This window comes from Coptis chinensis, chromosome 6 (genome assembly GCF_015680905.1).
Source record: "Coptis chinensis isolate HL-2020 chromosome 6, ASM1568090v1, whole genome shotgun sequence".
Classification (NCBI taxonomy): Eukaryota; Viridiplantae; Streptophyta; class Magnoliopsida; order Ranunculales; family Ranunculaceae; genus Coptis; species Coptis chinensis.
This window is the reverse complement of record NC_141461.1, coordinates 34,967,985-34,988,415: the sequence shown is the minus strand read 5'-3', so window position 1 is coordinate 34,988,415 and position 20,431 is coordinate 34,967,985. Positions and strand designations below refer to the sequence as shown.

The 20,431-nt window shown below is 34.2% G+C and overlaps 1 pseudogene across 1 annotated transcript; it reads left to right on the top strand.

The window, feature by feature from the left end:
- Positions 1 to 1,754: 1,754 nt before the first annotated feature.
- LOC147492709 (uncharacterized) lies at positions 1,755 to 19,978 on the top strand (annotated as a pseudogene). The gene is made up of 8 exons (XR_015199479.1): positions 1,755 to 2,127; positions 3,182 to 3,288; positions 3,678 to 3,793; positions 3,892 to 4,019; positions 4,113 to 4,204; positions 4,340 to 4,406; positions 5,108 to 5,277; positions 19,747 to 19,978. The product of XR_015199479.1 is annotated as an uncharacterized LOC147492709 (transcript).
- Positions 19,979 to 20,431: the final 453 nt, after the last annotated feature.

The window sequence follows — 20,431 nt, the reverse complement described above, 5'->3', positions numbered from 1 at the left end:
GATGAATAGCAGCACTTCAGGCAAAACAATAATTAAAACAAAGAGACCACACATATAATGCGGGGAAATAAAACAGTTCCAAACAAAATAAGTACGCAATGGAAAAATAACAATGACACACATAGTCGGATGAGTTAGTTACAAAACAACTAGCAAAATGACAAGATAGCCAACATGGGGGCTAGTCTAAGTTCGGTAGTAGGTCTTCAGCAAGGGTTGAATGTTCAAGAGCACTCGAGGCTTGGTCCGGAGAGGTGGCCTCACGTACAGGGTCTTTTGGCAGCAGATTGAGAGTAGCAACATCAACTGAGTCAGAAATAGTCAAGTCCGCAGCACAATCGACATAAGAAAGAGATGTAGTTAATCGAACTCACCACGAGGCAGAAAAGTGAGATGATTAATAGTCACTTCAGAGGGTATATCCGTGGACAGGAAATTACCGGAGACATACATGCACTACCAAAAAAACGAGTTTACCCGACAGACGCTATAAAGAATAGCCGACAGTTTCTGTCTGTGGGAAGTTACCTACGTATTTCGTCTATCGGGTAAAATTTGAAGGTCTGTCGGGTAAACTCTCTGAGTATTGTATGGGTTTTAGATGTGGCCGACGGTGTTACGAGAGTTACTAACCCTCGGATAGGGCGACTGTTTTCACTCGTTGGTGAGTTCCGAGGGACTTAAGAAATTTCCCAACTGTTGTTTAATATTTTGCAATATTTGCTAACCGCTGGGTATCTTCCAACCAATTTCAACTGTCGGCGTACCTTTCCCCAATTATCAGGCGCCAAACAAATTTCGTTCCCACTAAATTAATTTGGAAAAATAAAATAAGAAAAAGAAAAAGAAAACCTAAAATCTATTTTTCGTCTCTCCCTCACACTTGCTGCCGCTTCAACTCTCCTTCCCCCTCCAAGAAGGTAACGTGCACTCTCTCTCTCTCTCATTCTCACTCTCTCTCCCAAATAAAATTTTGATTTCGTTTGTTTTAGTGATTTTTTAGGTTTTTCATTAAGTTTAAATATTTAGATTTGAAAAGTACGGAACTTAGCACGCGTTAGGGCATTAGGGTCAGGGTGAATATACTTTTTGTTGGTGATTATAGTTTAACAAAATTATTTTCTAATAAATATGATTTTTTTTGTAGTTGATTTCAACTACCACTGTTCAGACGAGAGAAGGTGTTGATGTTCTTGAGCACTTGGTCATATCCCTATTGGTACTTATAAAATCACTTCTAAGCTTTATATAAGAGATTGATATTAGTGGAGAGTGAATTTAATGTAAAAATTTAGTTTGGTCTGGAATTTGTGTTTCTCATTGTGGTTGATTGATTTGTTTAAATTGATTTGGATGAGAAGCTGCAGGTTCCTTGGCTTCTATTATAGATGTAAGTAATTCTTTTTCTTACTTCTATGATTTCTGCTTGTTACATGGAATTCTCACATCAGCTTTTGTTGGAGATAGGGGATTCTTATCGGTTACTGTACAAAGTGGTGCACCATGGATACTGACAGTAGCAGCAAGTACCACAGATCGTAAGTTCATAACGAATATAACACTCGGGAACAATAAAACCCTTACGGTAAGAGTTTCTTTAGTTTCCTATCAATGTTGGCATGACTTATAATATGTTATTAAGGATGTCTTTTACCTAATGTCAACTGTCTAACTTTGAACTTTTCGTGTATCGATTAGGGCCTGCAATTAATGTTTTCCCTACAAGTGAAAAGTTCTACCCCGTCGTACAAGACGGGTAATTAGCTATAACTTTCTCATTACCAACTTTTGTTTTCTCGAATGGTTTTTGACAATTTTCCTTTAATGTATTTGATAGATTTTGTCTTCCTAGCGAAATGAATCCAAACTTAACAAAAGGAAATATAGTCTTTTGCAATCCAGCCGATTTGGGAATTGACGGGAGTGGCCCTTTGGTGTATGGTGCTTACAGAACAATAATGATATCCCGTAATGAAGAACAAGACGTTCCATATTCATAGCCTCTACCAACTACTGTTGTTAATTATACTGAGCGAATATATTGCATCAGAAAACGTTGCAGATTACCTGGGCCAGATGGCATTGGTAATGGGTAAACTGGCAACTCTTGAGTGCTTCCTTCACCAGGTACCACAATCATAAATCCTTGTGTAAATCAGTACATGCTTGTCTTCTCCTTGTACCCATTAATATTCAGTGATCATGCAATGGCATGCACATGGATCAGAAGTAAGTTTTACTACTATAAATGGTAATTAGTTCTCCATAAGTATAAATATCATGAGTCTAATGGTAATTAGTTCTCCATAAATATAATGACTCAATTGGTGTGAATCTATGCTGATATTTTGAAATAAACATAAATGGTGCTAGAAAGGGCAATAGAAAAATCTATACAAGAATAGTAATGACTAGATAAATATAAAAAAGGAATGTAAGATCTGTACTTTAGCATATTTATAGAGGAATAGTCATGGGCCTTAGCTTTAGGTCCATAATATTGGGAGATGAAGTGAATAAATCTTCTGTGCGCAAGGATAGAACTTGTTTGTGCAAAGGCCATTATTGCATTGGATCTACTGTCCCTTGTTGAACCTCCATAACTTGCATTTTCATGTTTTCAGATCTCTGTCTTCAAACAGTTCCCTTGTTGGCACACTCATAGTGCTTCTATGAATGCAAGTGGAGCCTTACAATGTTTTCTTTTGTTGAGGTCTATGAAACTCCATACCGCAATGTTGTGGAGGTCACTTTTAGACACCTCAGGCTTTTGCTGTTGCTGAAGTGCAATTTTACAAGCAACTTTATTACCTTGAGATATATATTATTATTCCTATATCTTTAAAATTACATAGGCATCAACTAATCACACGCCAATAATGATAAGACAATGAGTAACACAGGCATAACTAAATAAAAACTCAAAAGACATTGACACTCCTACAAGAATCGATATGTCAGACTGTCAGTATCTTGTGAGTTGTGAAATGTTGGTATTGTCCATGCTTCTGTGAAGAGATATGTAGAAAGATTATGTTTCCGAACTTGTCACCTTTGTGTAAACATCAGTTTAGTAGATATTCGAGTAGGACTTACAGATAAAAAGAATTCATATTGTTAATGTGTATGGTGTGTTGTGTCCTTTGAAATATATTGATGAACAAGCATTTGTTTCCTTCAGAGAATCGCAATAGCATATCTGTTGGCTACATTATGTGAGATTTGGCTCAAGCGTGGTGATGTCGTTAAATCAGAAATGTCATTGCTGAAAAAGTACCAATTTTAGTGGTAAGTTTCACATGTATTGCTTTAACAGTATGGTTCTCTTTGGTTATGATTATGCTTTTTATCGTGAGAAGACTCTCTGCTTATTTCACTTTGTCGCCCTTTTTCTTTTTTGCTACTTGACAATTATTAAAGTTTGCTATGATATTTTGAGGAAAATAATTAACCATGGAAACATTATTTTTTACATTTTAAGATCAGAATTTGAATTTCATAGATTCTTGTCTTGGATGCTAGAGTTGTGTATGACAGAATCTTGCAGTCCTCCTCTTCTATTTTCTTATTATTGCAGCAATGTGTAGAAAACCGTTCATTATTGTTACTTTGAATGGTTCAGCCTGTGGTCCTGATCACTTGTCATTTTGTTCCTTCTCATCTCTTTTCTTTCTCAGGTTGGTGGTCCTTGTGCTTACTGTTGTGCACATGGCTCTATTGTATGGTTTGTTTGTCCTTGATTGGGAATACCAACTTCCAAGTGAAGGCACTTTTGTTGCAATAAGGACCTTCACTGTAGGTTCAACACTCTTCGTATTAATATTAAACTTGATTTCGAACTTGAGTCCTTCATGCGAAATCTGTAGCTAATGAGTTGTATATATTTTTATTTCCATTTGAAGGTGAAATGTGGAGTAAGAGGAGACACTGGACCTGCTTGCAATGCTGTTGGAATGATAGATCATACATTATTGGGAGTTCAACATCTATATAAAAAGGCTATATATTCTAGGACAAAGGTTAGGATTGCAGTAATATAATGGAAGAATTTGATTACTCTATGCTATTTTTCCTTGGTCAGATGTTATACGTCCATTTTTTCCCTTTTTCAGCAATGTAGCATCAAGTCACCAAATTATGGTCCACTTTCATAAGGTGCTCCTTCTTGGTGTCAGTCTGCTTTTGAACCTGAAGGAATCTTAAGGTTTGTTATGGTTTTCTTGCATTTTCAGGATTAATTTCATTTTCATGCCAACATAGGTTTACATAAAAAGTAAATGTGATGAATCCTTCTCACTATGTTGTATGTGTAATAAATTTGATTTACCATGTTGTGCAGCTCAGTGATGGCAGTTGTTACCTGCATGATTGGGTTACATTATGGCCATGTTATTGTACATTTCAAGGTAATTCATCTTAGTGCAACTAAATATTTCTTCATTGAGAAAGAATTGTAGTTTGATGTCTTATCTAAATCTGAACTGCATGCAAGAACACAAAGACAGAATATTGTACTGGATGATCCCCGCCTCCTGTCTTGTAGTCATGGGATTTATTTTAGACTTTTCTGGTAAGCTAGTATAATTTCTTAACTTAAGCCATTCTGTTTTCATTTCTATTTTATTTGAATTTTCTGAGGTTAGTGTCAACTAATGCCTATCCACCGTGAACTATTACACTGGTTCCAAACAAAATCTTCAAACCGAATGGAGGTTGTGGACTGGTGGAGAAGTCTTTGCATGCAAGAAATAAAAAACTTCAATTTGTTGGTCCGACAAGAACAACTATAAATCTAGTCTTCAACTAACCAATCTACTTAATGTGACAGAATGCATGTGAACAAGGCCCTTCACAGTTCAAGTTACACATGTGTTTACAACCGGTGCAAATTTGGAATTTTCTTTACCGAATTTATGTCTTTGGTTAGATATTTGAATTCCACGTTGCAAACTTATGTGTCTTAGTTATGCATTGCATAAATCCTATTTGGCATTTTGTTTCATAGTTTGATATACTTATAGACGTACAATAACTAGTTTACAGTTGTATCGTATATTGAAACTGTAACACTCTAGAGCTAAAATCTTGTTTTGTTTTCTTCTTATAGGTTGATGTGTGGGGATATAGACGACCAACTATTGTTCTAGAGTTGATGGGAAAGCATGCATTGATGATTTATATCCTTGCCGCCTGCAATCTACTGCCTCTCTTCTTACATGGATTCTACTGGAAGAGACATACAATAACTAGTTTACAGTTGTATCGTATATTGAAACTGTAACACTCTAGAGCTAAAATCTTGTTTTGTTTTCTTCTTATAGGTTGATGTGTGGGGATATAGACGACCAACTATTGTTCTAGAGTTGATGGGAAAGCATGCATTGATGATTTATATCCTTGCCTGCAATCTCGCCTCTCTTCTTACATGGATTCTACTGGAAGAGACCTGAAAACAATATTGTGAGTTGTTCATTCTCAAATGACGTTTTCTGCTGATGTACGTGTTCTCCTTTGACATATTTAACCTAATTTGTTTATTTATGTTTTCGTGTTCTTAACAGTTGACATTAATTGGAGTTGGGTCGTTATCCTTTGGCGGGAAAATCTTTTGGTTGGGCTGCTCATCGTCCTTAAAATACACCGTTGTTCATTGTTTCTACACTTAACAGTTGACATTAGACGCTTCCATATTTTTTTGGTGTAAATGGAAGTGAGGAAAGGCTTATCCTTCTCAGCCTTTTGGTTAGGCTGTTTGTTCAGTCTTACATTTCTTGTTCGGTCTTAAATTTAAATTTTGCCCCGATATTGTTTCTATCTTGGCTTGGAGTCTTGTTTCTCCTTTGAACAATCATGTTATTGTAGTCATGCAAGTCACAAACTATTCAATGTTTTTGAGCAAGGTACTTTTAAGTTTAGCATTTTGTTGTTCTAATTGTTTCTTTATGAATCTATTGGCGTTTGTAGCATTTGAGTGGAACCTGCAAGAATGTAATTGGAGGGGAAAGAATGTAATGTTGGGATTGAGATTGGGATACCTAAAAGAATTATTATAACCAATATTTTTTTTAAAACAAAAAAACTAATACCCGACGGATACTAACTCTCTAGTACTAAACTACCCCGACGGACAATAGCAGGCGCCAACTATTGGAATACCCAACGGCCTATAACACTTGTCTTATCCGACGGCTAGTGACAGCAGGTATAGCCGACGGTTGTTAACAACAGTCAATATTCGACAGTTTGTAACAGCAGGCAATATCCGACGGTTTTTAACAGCAAGAATACCCGACGGGCCAAAGAAGTGGGAATAACCGTCGGCATAGATCATCAACCCCGACGGCCTGTTCTAACCGTTAATAAATGTTGGAAGCCTATGCCGACTGAGTGTTTTCCGATAGTTGTGCTGCGGTTCTTGGCTGTCGGGTAATATCTTTCACGACAGCCATAGTCAGTCGGGTAAAGTCGTTCTTTTTGTAGTGAGGGGGTAGTGGTGCCAAGTTTTGTCCGAGGTGGTGATTTTGAGGACGAAGGACTGTTTACCGGGATGGACACAGAAGGAGTGGCACCCCACGTTCACGTCTTTGGTACTTTTGCGTATATAGTAATGAGAAATTATGTCGCGGAGGACTATTTGGGACTCATGGTGGTAGTTGTAGTGGTTCGCGGCATACATGATTCGCCAAAAATTTTCTATACCCTGGCAAAGGGGAATGTTGAAGTGGTTGCATACTTCAACGTCTAGTAGAGACAGCGGCAGCCGCAAGACAGAGACAATTTGGCCAACCGTGGCCACGAGACATCCAGGTATGAGGGGAACTAAATGGGGAGAGTGAGTCACGTCAAGCACGTGCTCAAGGAGGATATCATCTGGAATGCCATAGCTAACCCAAATCGCTTCTAGGTTAGGTTGACGGGAGCGTGGGGGAGGCGGTGGAAGTTTAAAAGGCCGCCCAGTGGTGGAGGGGGCCGCGGTGGGATCTGACGGAGGAGTGGACGCCTCCGCATATGACCGCGAGGAAGTTGGACCCTCCGATTAGGAATCCAACATCGGGAGAGAGTTAATGAAGATGAACAGTTCACGAAAGGAAATGCAAAAGAGAAGAGGAAAGACTACCAACCTGATGCACCAATCCAATGGCAAGAACGAGCATATAAGCAAGCAATGAACGGAGAAATGAAGGGGGAGAAGAAATCTAAAAAGGGGGAAGGGCTGAATGCAAGGAGGAGAGGGGGTAGTGGAGAAAGAGAATAGGGAGTAAAAAATGGCGTCTGGTGAGAAAGAAAGAGGAGAGTGAGAAGTAAATGAGGAAGAGAGAGGGAGGAGTGGAATTTGAAGTGCAAAGGGGGTAAAAGGGTAAAAGAAGGGGAGCATAAACCAAGGAGCTGTCAGTTGAACCAGAGGAAGCGTGATGCGTGGAGGAACAGGAAACGAGGCGGTCCGAACCAAGCACGCGTGGGACACGTGTACGGATAATAATGAAGCGTGAAACAGAAGTCAAGAGAAAAGGCGGGCAAAGATGAGTTCTCGAATCCACGAACATTCAGGAGGTTCGCGGACTCGAGAGGGGGCATTGTAGCGACCCAATTTATGATAGCCGGGGGTCCGGCGGATGATGGATCCAGAAAGAGGACATACGGTGGGATGGGAGGCATTCTAGAAGGGCCGCAGACATAGGAGTCGAGCGTGAAGGCCGAGAACCGAGGACTGGCATTGGAAAGCTGCGAACTAAAGGGGTAGCTGGCCTGGAGTTGTACCATCGGGACACGTGCCCAACACGAGCAAGGGAAAAACCCTAGGGTCGTACGGAAACCCTCTATGCGGCAACCGATGGACCGAGAGATGGAGGGACAGGTAGAGGGCCTAAGAGAGGTGAGGGATTATAAATAGAGGAGGAGAGAAAGATAGGTCACAACAGCTAGGATTTCCTAACAATATAAACAACTATCTTAAATATATGTTTCTTGATTGCATTGTAATCGATGAAATAGAATTGCTTTTGTAGACGAAATAGATCGAATTGCTTTTGAGTGCGTTATAGTTATAGTAGTATGAAGACAAGAACATGCATAGAAGTATAGGTAGTACTTCTATGATGAAAAACGAGAGTACGTAGACTGGCACTTCTTATTGTGCAGCATATTGGAGGAGGTTTATTAGTCTCTCAAAAAATAGACTGGATTTTTGGCTGCTCTATTCAGTTTTAGCTTGGTTCTCCGTGTGGAAAGATGGAAACTAAGGAAACTATTCCTATTTCCTTTGTTATCAACTTATAAATAAAGCAAACAGCATGTAATCTCAACCTCCGCTGTAACCTTAATACTGGGGATATGATGGAAGACGCGACTATGCCTGATATACTTTGCTACTATATGCAGGGGAGGCATCTAATTTATAGAACCCTTTACTCCAATTTTTATTGGTCTAAATTTTTAGTTGGGAGATTTAGATTTTCCTCCGAGTAAGGCATAGATAATCAGTCAATTGTGTCTACTTCACGTGATTACTGGTGTTTGTCGTCTCTTAGGATATTAGGTTAAGAAGGAAAATGGCATTTGTAATGCGTCAGTGACTCGTTTACATTTCACATGCTTAATCGCTTTATATTTACGTTTTGGATTCTGTCTGCTCTTTGTTTGGCATTGATAATACTTCAGAACAAATGTTTTATGGTCTTCAGGAAGTAAACTTGGGATGGTTAATCCTCATTTACCTTGTTGGCGTCATTCAATGGAGTAGAACAATAGGATCTTAATTAAAAGGAGGAATCCACTTTTGTATAGGACATAATCAATGAAATTAAAGAATGCTTACCTGGTGCTTGACCCCTAAACATGCCATTGTACAGGAGGCTGAGCCCCTGGGATTCAATTTGCATGTAATTGGATCTGTAGTGTATGCTCATTGCAGGGTGATCTTGTTGTGTCAGACTTTCCTGTTTCGCCATAATCTGTTTCATCGCGCCCTGCTTAAGATTCTGTCCTTTCTTACTTATTTTTTCTCTTTTTTCTATTTGGCCCATAAAAAAAGGGAGGTAGTGAGTGATATATGTGACGGGTACTGTTGTAAATCCATATGAGGCTATCTTCTTAGGAGAAAATACGGAATTTGGTTGTTATATGCTGCTTTTCAATTAAGTTACATGTCTTTGCAACAAATTTATATATATATATGTACTAGATTTTGGACCCGGGCATACGCCCGGGATCTATTAAATATTTTGTGTGCTGAAAAAGCTTTACAAAATGTCTCACACAAATTTTCGAATCAGAATATATTTTTATTAAAAATAAATCAAAATACGTTAATGAAAGCAAATGATTATGGTGCATAAGTACTTGGAAACTAAGGGATCAAATTGAGATAGCATATTCACTTTGTGGTTTAGGATATTAATCCGTAATTTTTAAATAGAATTATCTTAAACTCGGTCTAGCTTGTATAATAGTTTTCTTAGATTTATAGTGATTTAGCGGCAAATTTTCAAATCATAATATATTTTTATTGAAAATAAACCGAAATATGTTAATGAGCAGCGATTATGGTGTATAAGTACTTGGAAACTAAGGGATTAAATTGAGATAACCTTTTCACTTTATGGTTTAGAATATTAATCCATAATTTTCAAATAGAATTATCTTAAACTTAATCTAGCTTGTATAATAGTTTTATTAGATTTATGGTGATTTAGCTGTAAATCATCACCATTCAGCTTATGTACTAATGTGTACAAATCACTAAAACAGATTGATTATTTTCATATCATCAAAAAATATACTACTCTCATTTGAAAAGATTTATCACATGAACGTGTCCTATGAACGGGTGTCATTATATTAAATTATTCTAAAAAATATTAGCAACTATGCATAACTATGAAAAAATAAAAATTATATTAATTACTCATTTAAATTTCTTGCACCATTCTCTATAAAAAGGAAGCACTAAACCTTGATAAAACTCATCGACTTCTTTTTATTGTTAGGTTTAATAATATAAGTTTGATTAAAGTTTTGTGAGAATGTCCAATGTGGCCAAAATAATATTGAAACTGCTTGAATAGCAAGACATTCCCAATCACAATAAAAAAAATTATAATAAATACTATTTAAAATGCAAAACTATATTTGTCGAGACATTTATTCTCTCTACATATAATACAAATATGTTTTAGGATTATTAGTTCAATGCATTTGCATCAAGTTTTTGATTTTCCATTAATTATATATTCTTTGAGATTAGTTTAATGTAGTACGTTGCATCCAGTTTCTAATTTTTCATTAATTATTCTTTAAGGCTAGTTCAATGCAAATTGCATCAAGTTTCCAATTTTTCATTAATTATTATTTGAGGTTAGTTCAAGACAATTGTATTCACTTTATGATTTCCAGTTAGTTATTCATTAAGGTTAATTCAGTACAGTTGCATCCAATTTTCGATGTTTCGTTAATTAGTCTTTGAGATTAATTCATTGTATTTGCATCCATGTTTCAATCTCCCGTTAATTACTCTTTGAGGTTAGTTTAATACATCTGTATCCAGTTTCTGATTTCATATTAATTATTTTTCTAGGTTAGTTCGATAGTTTACAATTTCTATACAGTTTACATATATGTAAGGGTCTGTTTTTATAAATTCACTTTCGTTTTGGGTTCCTAATTACTCGTAATTATTCATGTGAGAAGGCTAAAAAGTGGACATTTATGCTTTGAGGTCGGTCGCGATGCAGTACATCCGACTTTTCGATTTTTAGTTAACTATTTTTGAGGTTATTTCAATGCATTTGCATTCAATTTTTATTTTCCATTAGTTAATCTCTGATTTTTAGTTTAATGCAATTGCATCCAGTTTTTGGTTTTCCGTTAATTATTCTTTGAGGTTAGTTCAATGCAGTTGCATCCGATTTCCGATTTTATGTTAATTGTTTTTTGAGATTAGTTCAATGCATTTGCATCAAGTTTTCGATTTCCCATTAATTATTTTTTGAGGTTAGTTCAATGCAGTTACATCAAATTTATAATTTCCCGTTAATTATTCATTAAGGTTAGTTCAGTGCGGTTTCATCCATTTTTCAATGTTTCGTTAATTAGTCTTTGAGATTACTTCATTGCATATGGATCCAGTTTTCAATTTCCCGTTAATAACTCTTTAAGGTTAGTTCAATGCATCTGCATCTAGTTTATGATTATTCATGCTTTGAGGTTAGTTTGATACAATTATATCCGGTTTCTGATTTCCCGTTAACTATTCTTTGAGGTTATTTCAATGCATTTGCATTTAGTTTCCAATTTCCCACCAATTATTCTATGAGGTTAGTTTAATACAGTTGCATTCAGTTTTTTATTTTTTGTTTATTATTTTTTGAGTTAAGTTCAATGCATTTGCATCAAGTTTTTGGTTTCCCATTAATTATTATTTGAGGTTTGTTTGATGTATTTGCATACTATTTCCGATTTTTCGTTAAATATTTTTCAAAGATTTGCATCCAATTTCTAATTTCCCATTAATTATTCTCTGTCGTTAGTTTAATGCAATTTGTATAAAGTTTCTAATTTCCCATTAATTACTCTTTGAGCTCAGTTATGTATTTGAATCCAGTTTTTCGATTTCCTTATAATTATCTAATATGGTGTGTAATACCAAGTTCTACTGATCCATCTGTAGTGTCATTGCAAACATGACATAAAAAGTAAATTATGCTTAATTTACTATGTGGGATCATCGAAGATTATTTAGTTTTCGATTTCCAGTTAATTATTCTTTAAATTATGCATGACTCACTATATGGAATCGATCTTCAAAGATTATCTACGAACGGGTGTTGTTATATTAATTATTCTGAAAAATATTTGCAAATATCTTGAGAACTATTATATATTAATATTATATTTATCACTAAACCAAATTTCTTATAACGTGAAAACCTCACTCTCCATTAAAAAAAAAAAACTTGCATTTGATAAAATCCTTCAACTTCATTTTGTTGTTTAATAATAGAAGTTTGATTGATGTTTTGTGAGATTGCCTAATAAAGCGAAGTTCATATATATTGAAGCTACTTGAATACGAAAAGAGATAAGATAAACACCATTTTAAATACAAAACTATATTTATCGAGACATTCCCACAACATATAACCCAACTATATTTTGAGGTTAGTTCAATGCATTTGCATCCAGTTTCTGATTTTCCGTTATTTATATTTTGAGGTTAGTTTAATGCAGTTGCATCCAATTTCCAATTCTCGTTATTTATTTTTTGAGATCAATTCAATGCCGTTGTATCCAGTTTCTGATTTATTGTTAATTATTTTTTTTGGTTAGTTTAATACATTTGCATCCAATTTCCAATTTCCTGTTAATTGTTCTTCAATGTCAGTTCGATGCATTTGCATCCAGTTTTTGATTTCCCGTTAATTATTCTGTGAGATTAATTTAATGTATTTGCATCTAGTTTCTGATTTCTCGTTTATTATTTGATAAAGTTGTATTTGCATATAGTTTCCGATTTCCCGTTAATTATTTTTTAAGATTAGTTCAACGCATTTGCATTATGTTTCTAATTTATAATTAATTTTTCTTTGAGGTTAGTTCAATGCAGTTGTATTCAATTTCCGATTTCCTGTTAATTTAATCTTTGAGGGTTAGCTCAATGTATTTGCATCTAGTTTCCGATTTTATGACAATTATTTTTTAATGTTAGTTTGATGTATTTGCATCCAAGTTTTGATTTTTTGTTAATTATTCTTTGAGGTTAGTTTAATGTAGTTGTATCCATATTCCGATTTTCTATTAATTAATTTTTAAGATTAGTTTAATGCTTGTATTTGCATCCAATTTCCGATTTTCCGTTAAATATTATTTGAGGTTAGTTTGATACATTTGCATCCAGTTTTTGGTTCCCCATTAATTGTTTGTTTTACGTTAGTTTCATTCAATATTATACATATTTTAAAATATTTGTCATTATTGCTTTGTCGTTATTATTTTTTTTTTCATTTTCTATTATATATTTTGTGATGTTATTTTTAGTATAATTGTTACGCGTTAAAGATATATTCGAAATAAGTCGGTGTTTTATAATAGTCTCATAGACACTAAAATTGTATGATTTGTAATATAGAATTAGTTTCTACAAATCACTTATTTTTTAGCAATTTTTTTATTTGATCAAATATATAAAAATTAGAACAATAAAAGTGTTTGATTCGTAATATGAAATTACATTCTACAAATCACCTATTTTTTAGCAAATTTTTATTTTATTTTATCAAATATATAAGAATTGACAATACACTCAAACTCTCCAAATATAAGAATTAGAAATACACTCAAACTCTCCAAAGAGCTCCAAATATAAGAATTAAAAATACACTCAAACTCTCCAAAGAGGTTCAATGTAGGTAGGATTGTAGGCTATTAGAAAATACTATCTTTCATATTATAGTGCCACATAGGATAGAGAAAAATCTAACTCTCATATTAGAGTGACACATAGGAGAGAGAAAATCCTCCTTTAAAGGTCTCTGTTTTAGTATATAGATAGTAGATATACCCCTATAATTACCAAGGGATGTGTCTGTTTGAACAATAAATCCGCCATCGATGTTGAAACTTGAAATTATGAGCAAACAAATTAATGACTTTTTAGTTTTTCTGCAGAGACATTGAAATTCCTAGAAAACCCAAGATACTATCGTAAGGATTTCTATGCTTCCCATCTTGTATATCATTGATGAAAAATGCATGATCTGGTTGAAATCTCAATAATTTGATCCTTTTTCCAACTTATCTATGTAGTTTTGTTCAGCCGTTCAAAATACTAAAATCTTTTGTGAGAGTTACTTATGCAGTTATGTATGATAGTCCAATCAAGATTAGTCGAGATATATGCAGATGACAATGTCTAGTACGTTTTTGAAGATTATTGTACAACCTTTTCATAATCTGACACCACCCATTTTTTCGTGCTTGTCATACGTCAAGGTTTTTCTGCACTGGCAAAGAATCGACTATGAACATCTGCTCAGTCCAATGACGTGTTTAAGAAAGTTGGAGTTGGTGCTATTAAGTTATGATATTACCAGTGTCGGTACTTAGGCAAAGTGACCCAAGCAGTTGTTTTGGGCCACCAAACCAAAACAAAAAAATAGGAGCACACCATTATTGTCACAAAACAATAAACTTTCTAATAAATAGTTCAGTTAGTTGCACTTATTTAGAACAAAAAATAAACCAACCATATTTTAAAAAAAAAAATAAACACACAATTTCAATTAATCTCTCAATACCTGATAACCCAACTCTTTATATTAAACTCTTTGGCAATACTTACCTCACTCCTTACAAACAATTAAAAAAAACAAAAAACACTAAACCAACTCACAATTAAAAAACCCAAACTTTTATCTATATCTAAAAAAACAAATAAAACTTTTCTGTCAAATAACAAAATCACTCATAATCCTCAAGAACCCAATTCCTTATTAAACTCTTTGACAATACTTACCCCACTCGTTACAAACAATAAAAAAAAACAAATAATACTAAACCAACTCACAATTAAAAAACCCAAACTGTTATCTATATCTAAAAAAATAAATAAAACTCATCTGCCAAATAACAAAATCACTTACAATCCCCGAGAACCTAACTCCTTATTAAACTCTTTGGCAATACTTACCCCACTCCTACTTGTTACAAATAATTAAAAAAAACAAAAAACACTAAACCAACTCACAATTAAAAAATCTAAACTTTTTTATCTAAAAAAACAAATAAAACTCCTCTGCCAAATAACAAAATCGCTCACAATCCCCGAGAACTCAACTACTTATTAAACTCTTTTGCAATACTTACCCCACTCGTTACAAACAATTAAAAAAAAACAAAAAAACACTAAACCAACTCACAATTAAAAAACCCAAACTTTTATCTATATCTAAAAAAACAAATAAAACTCTTTTGTGAAATAACAAAATCACTCACAATCCTCGAGAACCTAACTCCTTATTAAACTCTTTGACAATATTATTATAATAACCCCAATTTTTAAACAACATAAATTACATTATTTGAATTGAAAATAACTGTTATATTATGAAGTCTAGCTTGTTCTAGAATTTGTTTGGTTGTTGTTGATTTTTCAAAATTGTTTTTATATGAATTGTTGTTAGAACTTGTGTGGGTATTTTAGAATCATTTTTGGGCTTGAAAACATTGTTAAAATGTACCTATTCATATAGGTATGGACCTTGGGTGTTTTTAGACCCATTTAAGGCTCATAAGTTAACTTAAATAGACTTAAAACATTGAATAAACAATACCTGCGAATTTCCTCTGTAAAAATCTCATTATTCAAAAATAAAATCCTAGCCTCCATTAAAAAGAATATTTTTGATTGAAAGAAATAAAGAGAAGGGGAAGAATAAAGAAAGGGATTGGAGAAAATGAAGCATATATGGGTATTCTTTTGCAAATTCAATTTCGGGTGAGTAGTCTAAACATTATTTTCATATAATTGATTTATTACTATGGTTTAGATTAGTTGCGTATTTAATTATCTATAATGATATAGAACTTTGAGATCGAAATTATTTGTTTAATTAGAGACTTTCGGTATATTGAGTTACTGACACCAAAAGTTTAGCTTTGATATATAGGTATTGTTGTGTTCAGGAGTACTTGTATACGGTAGTGAGTAAATCATGTGTTTATTGATTGATTGGTAGTATTATATAGGCCTGCAACTGTTTTGAATGATGTGAAGTCATTGGACTCATGTTATAGGGTTTTGATTTTTAGAATTTCAGAACTATTCTTAGTAATTTAAGCATAGAAAACTCGTTTTTGATCTTTTTGATATGAATCCAATGCCTGTCTACTGTAGACACGCATATCTACAACTTTCGTGTTTTGTAAAATTTCATATCTAGTCGTTTTGCATACTGAAATTTAAGTTGAAGTCTGACGCAAAAACTAGGACTGAAACTGAGCAGTCTGCAGTAATAAAATCATATAAAATAAAATATTTACTCTTTTGTGTTGATTCCAAAACCATTAGAATCTAGACTTAAAGAGGTACAATCTCATATATTGACCCAAGTTCATACTCGTGTTTAAGATTATGAAAACTGACTTCAATATATGATAACTGTTTGTGCACATATTCTGGATATGTTGCATTGTAGGAAGTGTATAGGACACTATACTTTCTAGATTTGTACGAAACCAAAATCTAATGAAACCTTAGAGAGTCTTTTATCCGACGCAGTGAGCCTCACTTAATTTGGATGAGTGATGGAAAAGATATGACATCGACAATTATATGCGTCAGAAATTCTATTCGTCAGAAAACAGTTTTCTACATAAGGTTTGATCACAAATTGCATAAAGCTAGAGGGAGAGTTAGAGTTTTTGTAAAACATGAAAAGGTGAGTTTTATAAGTCTTCTTTCTAACTCAATTGGCCTCATCATATTTCGAGGTCTGTGGAGGTAGATATGATGTCTGGAAGTTTAACTGGCAGAAAACAGTGCGTCAGAAATCAGTTTTTGTGCACTGTGTTCTAACATAGTTTTCGTATACTTAGAATGAGATTGAACATTTTTGTAAAACATAAAAAAATAATTTCTGTGTGTTAGCTTTTCAACACAAAAAGCCTCGATATATTTGGACACCTGTGGAAAGAGTTGCTCCATTCGGAAGATAGTCCGTCAGAAATCTAATTTGCTGAAATTAGGATTTTTACCGTTTTTAACCTAAGTTTTCTCTTAGATGGGATGAGGTTGGGACTTCGAGTTATACATAAAAAAGTATGTCTACATACCCTAGTTTCTAAATAATTAAGTTACATGTCATTTGGATGAATATGGAAAAAACTATAGCATTGACTATGTGGCTGATAAGAACTACGAAGGCTTGATTCCAATCTTAAAAGATTTGGATACGTAGGTAGCTTTGAGCAAAAGTGCATCCACTACACTACACTATACTATACTATATTATATATTAGTTATTAGTTATTGTGATAACTATATGTGTACAATGTTAGTACTTAATTGTGTACGTGATTGTGGTTGTTTAAAATGTATTCCCGAGACATTTAACTAATGCGTTATTTATTATTGAATTTTTTGATATCTAAGATTTATATAATTGATAATGAGGTGAGTTGATTAGTTTTGTGTTTGAAATCTTTAGTAATGAATTATTGTTTGAGATGATGTTTGTTTTGTAATGAAAATATTATAATAACTGATAACTCTTGAGTGTTAAAATCCGGTGTAAAAGTGTCTGGTGAAAATTTAATGTGTCGCCTACATCTTTAGATCTCTCCACGCCTTTTTGATGAAAAGAAATGAAATGTTTATGACTAATGATGTCATGTGAAAAGCCGCCTTAGAGAGGAACTAAGGCATTCGCCTTGCGGGTTGGCTGTATTCCTTGAATGTACAGGAATGTAGGTGGGTATTCCATGAATGTGGCGGAAATGACCCAAAGTATTCATTGAATGTGCCATGAATGACCTGTTAGTGTTATGATGAGTATTCCTTGAATGTGGCGGGAATGACCTAAGGTATTCATTGAATGTGCCATGAATGACCTGATATTTTGTTATGCCCAAAAGAGGCTTTGTGATTGTGTGTATGGGAAGTCCAGAGATGGCTGTGACTCACAAGTTACGAGTTTACAAGATGAAAATATGTTTCCTGGGGGCGATATCCCCGCTTGGGACATATGTCTTGTAGTGGTACTCGGTGTGAGTGAGGCACACAAGTATGTGTGATTTGGCAAATGTGTGTAGTGCAAATCGTGGAGTAGGAACTAAAGGTTGGGCTGTGTCTTTTAATAAAGGAGTAAACGAGATAATTAATAAGCAAAGTAAAATATTGATTTTACGTGTGATGGAGTTATTGCATATGAATATTTATATATTATGATGTATATGATTTCTTATGATAAATGTTAATGTGGTTTGTGTGAGTTGATACTCACGAGGGATGAATGTACTCCCTGGTTGTGATTCTTCTCATTCTCATAAATAGACGAGTGGTTTTAAAGAAAAATATTGGCTTTATGTATGAGCGAGTTATTGGATATGATTGGTTGTATATTATGATATGAAACATATGATTTCTTATGAAGGAATGTAAATATTGTTAACGTGATATAATTGATATGGTGGGGTGATATATTATGTCAGATTGTATATTCTCATGGTTATGGTGAGAGAAGTAGATGTACGAATTAAATGTTTAGGTTTGGGAAACCTAACTTTGTTTTGCAGGAGGGTAGGACTTAATGATATTTTGTGCAGGGACGTTGTCCTACCCTTATACAGTAGTGGATATCGGTAAGATTTAATTCAATTACTAAGTTATTATAATGAGTTAATATAATGGATGACTTGCTTGGGAAGAAACTATGCCGGTTGAAATGACGGAACTACCTGTCTTCCAAGCTGAGAATGGTTAAGTTATGGGTACATATAAAGTGTTGTTTGAATAATTAAAGTATGAAACTATTTTATATTTTTAGTCTTACTCATACCAGCAAATTCAATTTGCTGACCCATGTTTGCTTTGTTTTGCAACGTGAGTGTGTTCTTAGGAACATAGATGGTGGAATGCAGCGGATGAAGATGCTTGATTGGGATTCGCTCTTGGAGTCTTACTGGTATAAGTTTTATGAAGTATAAAATTTTGATTTGAAATAGATGTAATAGAGTGGTTTAGTAAATTCTTGAATTTGTACATTAAGAGTTGTTCGTTTGGTTTTAATTTGATATCATATTTTAATATCATGGTTGATAATGGGTTATTAGGGTTTTATTTCATCCTGGATTTTCAGAAGATGGAATAGGGTGTGGATAATTCCCTATTTTTAATTTTCTGGAAATTTGGGGTGTGACAATTTACCTCACTCGTTACAAACAATTAAAAAAAAACAAAAAATACTAAACCAAATCACAATTAAAAAACCCAAACTTTTATCTATATCTAAAAAAATAAATAAAACTCATCTGCCAAATAACAAAATCACTCACAATCCCCGAGAACCCAACTCCTTATTAAACTCTTTGTCAATACTTAATTACCCCACTCCCACTCGTTACAAACAATTAAAAAAAACAAAAAACACTAAACCAACTCACAATTAAAAAATCCAAACTTTTATCTATATCTAAAAAACAAATAAAACTCCTCTACCAAATAGCAAAATCACTCACAATCCCCGAGAACCCCAACTCTTTATTAAACTTTACCCCACTCGTTACAAACAATTAAAAAAAACAAAAAACATTAAACCAACTCACAATAAAAAAAAACCCAAACTTTTATCTATATCTAAAAAACAAATAAAATTCTTCTGTCAAATAACAAAATCACTTCACTTGCTCGCTCTCTATTGGATTATATTGAATAACACAAGTTAAAAATAAAAAATTGATTAAAATTAATGCATTAAGGCCACATTCTATTGTCTTGCTTAATTTAGGCCACCAAATTGTCAAGGCGGCACTAAATAGTACTTCCCTGGATAGCAAATGTACTCGCAGATTGTCCTAGACTAGAAACTCTTATTTGGGATGTGATTAAGGTATCCATCAAAGATTTGAAATTAGCTTACCCTTCATTTGATTTGTTATCTATTATTGCTGTCTCTGACATACTTTTATATCTTGTGCCTAGGGTAGAAGCGCCGTGTATGTTCAAGAGAATATCACTTTCCCTCCAATATGCAGTCTGTGTTATCTCAAGGTTGCCAAGGCCAGGAGGGTCCAAGGACATAACAATGAACTTGAGTTTTTGAAGCTCTTGCTCAAAGATGCTACTCGTTTGGAAGAACTGATCTTTGTGACATACGTATATACGAGACTGTCGGAAAAAGGAAAGGAGAAGGAGCTGCAGAGGTTCAAGGATAAAGTGACTGCATTACCCCAACCATCATGTCCCAAAATATCGTTTCCTTCTTAGTATAGCTGGTGGAAGCAGGCATAATCATTACTATACAGTTTCCTCTGTTCTATTGGTTTTTGCTTTTCTTGACAAAGATCACTGTCATTATGCTCAACTCTGCAAGGCTTTTTCTAATTCTATATTTTGTGCGGGTTTAGTTCAAGGATAGAAATGCTTGTTGAATTTGTAATGTAAGAGCATCTTTAGCAGTGATATCAACCTAGCATCAAAACACCAAATTCTCAAGAGAACTACATGTTGATGAAAACACCAAAAAAACACCAAACCAAACACCAAATCGACCAATATTTGGTTCCAGGTTTGATGCTGTATCAAATCACTTACGAAGTTTGAGAAACACCGCGCGGTTTTGGCAAAACCGCGTGGGCTTGGGCTGCTAAATGGGCTTCTATGGCGTGGTTTTGGCAAAACCGCGTGGGCTTGAGCTTCAATGGGCGCGGTTTTGCCAAA